The sequence below is a fragment of the Echinops telfairi genome, unplaced genomic scaffold (assembly GCF_000313985.2).
Source record: "Echinops telfairi isolate 266 unplaced genomic scaffold, ASM31398v2 ScPeMD7_7458;HRSCAF=8496, whole genome shotgun sequence".
NCBI lineage: Eukaryota > Metazoa > Chordata > Mammalia > Afrosoricida > Tenrecidae > Echinops > Echinops telfairi.
Window position 1 is genome coordinate 33,980,541 of NW_022111358.1, and position 3,938 is coordinate 33,984,478.

General features: G+C 34.6%; 1 long non-coding RNA gene across 1 annotated transcript; it reads left to right on the forward strand.

Annotated features, from left to right (window-relative positions):
* The first annotated feature begins 1,379 nt into the window (after positions 1-1,379).
* On the forward strand, positions 1,380-3,490 carry LOC123522725. The gene is made up of 3 exons (XR_006680943.1): positions 1,380-1,436; positions 1,960-2,013; positions 3,394-3,490. It is a non-coding gene; the product is annotated as an uncharacterized LOC123522725 (long non-coding RNA).
* The last annotated feature ends 448 nt before the right edge of the window (positions 3,491-3,938 follow it).

The window sequence follows — 3,938 nt, forward strand, 5'->3', positions numbered from 1 at the left end:
TTAAAGTGTTTAAAAGACATGAGGTAATTTTGAGGACTAAAGTGTGCTTGACCCAATCCATGGTGTTTTCAATTGCTTCATATGCGTGTGAAAGTTGGACACTGAATAAAGAAGACTGAAGAAGAATCAGTGCATTTGAATGATGGTGCTGGTGAAAAATATTGAAAGTACCATAGACTGCCAGAAGAACAAAGAAATTTGTCTTGGAAGAAATATAGTTAGAGTGTGCCTTAGAAGCAATGATAGAAAAACTTCATCTCATGTACCTTGGGCATGTTATCTGTAGAGATTAGTCCCTCAAAAAGGGCATCATGCTCGTAAAGTGGAGGGGCAAGACAAAAATAGGAAGTCCTTTGACAAGGTGGATGAACACAGTGACTGAAATGATATGTTAAGGGTCACAAAAGTAGGATCGGACTCAACAGCACCTAACAACAAATATTTATAGTCTAGGAAAGCCCCTGGGACAGTTCTACTCCGTCCTTATAGGGTGAGGGAATGAAGACTGTTAGTTCACACTCATGAAGTGGTTGGAAAATAGTTTAAAATACTTGCATATGTAAAGATTGCTTAACTCCTTTTTGATATGTCACAGTTTCTGAGTCTTAAAGTCAGTTTTCTTAGTGACATGAATATTTTCTTGCAGTTAATGGGCAAGTTGATATGAAAAATATGATAGAAGCCATGGAAACTTTTACAGGTGAGTGAGATTAGAATAGAGTTAAACTCTTATTCTGTGTGTTATGTTTTGATTTTTTTCCAGTATTATATCACTGACTTTTAGACTCTCGCTTTTTACTTCTTTTTGAAGAAATATTTGCTTGTGATACCCTGCCATTTGGCATCAGATTATCAGTATTTTTTACAGTAAAAGTTCATGTTCTATCTTGGAACCAAGTATATTGTCTCTAGGTCTTTTAGTAATGTTTCACTGCAGTTCATAAATATCTAAAACCTATAAACTAGCCACAGTAAATGGAAAGATAAGAGTGACGTGGTTCAAAATATTGCTGTAACAGAAAATAGCAAATTATATCGTTTAGATCAAAAGAATAATACTTATAGAACTTTCTGATTGGATTTTTAATTATCTGTTTTCCTAATTCCTTGAATAATTATAAAAATAATTTTTTCTGGTAGTTTCTTGGGTATTAAATACTACAAAGCCTTGCTTTTACTAATAGAGCATAATATTTTTTATGTCTCCCCCACCGATGTTATAAAGTTAGGCATTATTTTAACTTGGTACCTTGTTCAGTTTGTGCATGATGCCTAGCAGGTAGGAAAAAATATTTTGCTTTTTAATAGTCCACATTCTTCTCTTTTGAAAGGAGAAAAGAATGATGTCAATGATCTCCAAAGCACCCTCGAAAGCATGGGGATTGATCTCACAGAAGATGAACTCTTACATCTGCAGGAGACCCTTCCAGTTGATGGTGAGTCGTAGAGATGCCAATCAAATTTTTCAGGGAACCTGATTTAGGGAGTGGTTTAAAATTTTCTATTTAATTGCCTCTGGAAACTACTAAAAATAGCAAATTTAGCTCCAAGTTCTCTTATCAATGACTCTAAGCTGGTTTTTGTTGTATGATGGATGTAAAAAATGGAGGTAAGTGTTTTGTGACAATATGAAAAACTAATTCAAAAGAAAAAGATGAAAGGAAAGGGAAAAGCATGTATTTTGGTAGTGTAGAAGATTCCAAAGTGTTTATACATGCTTTCCATGATAGAAAACTACTAACAGTGGCTTCAAGTGCAAGAAATCATGTAGGCTTATCACACAGAGAAATTTTTCACTCTTAAACTTTATTTGCATTTAAGGAGGATATTGGAGAGAGATCTAAGACAAAGAAGATTTTCAAAAGCTCAATATAAAATAAAAACTCAATGTAATCATGATATATGTACTAGGGTCACATCTATATTTTCCTTGTGATATGAATCATACCTTTGTTACAGATGCTGGGATGATATTTCAGAATAGATTGTTGAATGAAGTAAAGTCTTTCAAAGGTGAGTAAGAAGGTTGATGAGCACGCAGACAATCTCACAAAGACACATGTTATAATATTTATATCTTTAAATTGGGAATTCTATTCCCAATTATGAATTGTTTCTTATTTATGCTTTTATTTTCAGTATTTATAGAATTTACCAGCTAAAGGCAGTGGGTTTTAAGTCCTATATATATCTTTGCAGAAACCCTACATCTTTTTTGATATTTCCAAATTTTACTCAAAAAGAATCATTTGAGATCTCAGGATTTCTTTTTTTTTTAATTTAAGAAAAACAAGGGAGGAATAATTAAAATGGTTTTGTTTTGTTTTATATTTATTTGGTCAGCAACAGGAAGTTGCTGAATTCAGAACACAACAATCAACACTACTTAGGGCTTAGAGGTAAATCTTTTAAAAGATGAGTTAGTCAACTCCATTAAGTATTTTTTATTTGAACTTGACCCATAACAGGTTTAAAGGTAAACACTCTAATTCTAATTATTCTGTTAACTTGATCTTTTATCTTGGGCAAATAAAATGTATTTTTGGGAAAAAAATCATAACATTGTGAATGAGGGGGAGTGCAGAGTTGGGACCCAGGGCCCATCCAGGGGAAATTGGACATCCCCTTGCAGAAGGGCTGCAGGGAGGTGAGGAGCAAATCGGAGTGCAGTGTAGTAATGATGAAATATGCAATTTGCCTCTGATTCTTAAATGCTTCCTCCACCCCACTACCATGATCCCAATTCTACCTTACATATCCGGCTGGACTGGAGGAGGTGCACTGGCACAGATAGGAACTGGAAATACAGTGAACCCAGGACAGATGAACCCCCCAGGACCAGTGGAGAGAATGGCGATGGCGGGAGGGTGGAGGGAAGGAGAGGGAGAAAGGGGGAACAGTGGACAAGGTTTACATGTGGCCTCCTCCCCGGGGGACAGACAGCAGAGAAGTAGGTGAGGGAGACATGGGATGGGGTAAGATATGATAAAATAATTATAAATTATAAATTATCGGGGGTTCAGGGGGAAGGGGGAGCTGGGAGGGAGGGGGAAAAATGAGCAGACACCAGGGGCTCAAGTGGAAAGTGGGTGTCGTAAGAATGATGAAGTCAACATATGTACCAAAGTGCTGGACACAGATGACATATGTACAGATTGTGATGAGTTGTATGAGCCCCTAATAAAATGATTATTTATTTAAAAATGTATTTTTGGTATTCACATTGTGAATCAAAGTAATAATGCAAAAATATGAACCATTGAGCTTTTGCATTTTCATTTTAATATTAGTATATGTTCATTAAAAACAAAAATTGTGTTTCATCATTAAAATAATATATGTTGTTTTGAAACCATTCACTGTTTCTAATATTTTTATTTTTATCTTTCAAAGGAGGAAACATTAATGTCAATAGCATAGACACTGTCCTGGAAAATATGAAGATAAATCTCACAGAGCCAGAGCTTCAAGGTCTGACAGAAAACCTACCAGTTAATAGTAAGTGATAATAGGTATCACTGTAAAAGGCAAATCTATTGAGATAATAAAAAGGTCATTAATTTCCAGGGAACACAGGAGAGGGAATGAGTATGAGCAAGTGGAACACAGCATTTTCAGGACAGTGAAATGATTCTGTATGGTATTGCAATGATGAATATATTTTATGCATTTGGCAAAACTCATAGAACTTAACTCTCAAAAAAATAATCCCTAAAGTAAGCTATGAACTTTAGTTAGCAATTATGTATTGATATTATTTTCATCAATTATAATAAATGTACCTCAGGCATGCAAGATGTTAATAATGGGAAAATTGAGAGGGGAGGAAAGAGAAGAGATAAATAGGTACTTTCTGCTCAATTTTTATGAATATCTAAAACACTAAAATGTATTAATTAAAATGAATCATAAAAATAAAATAGTCACAGAACCTGCTC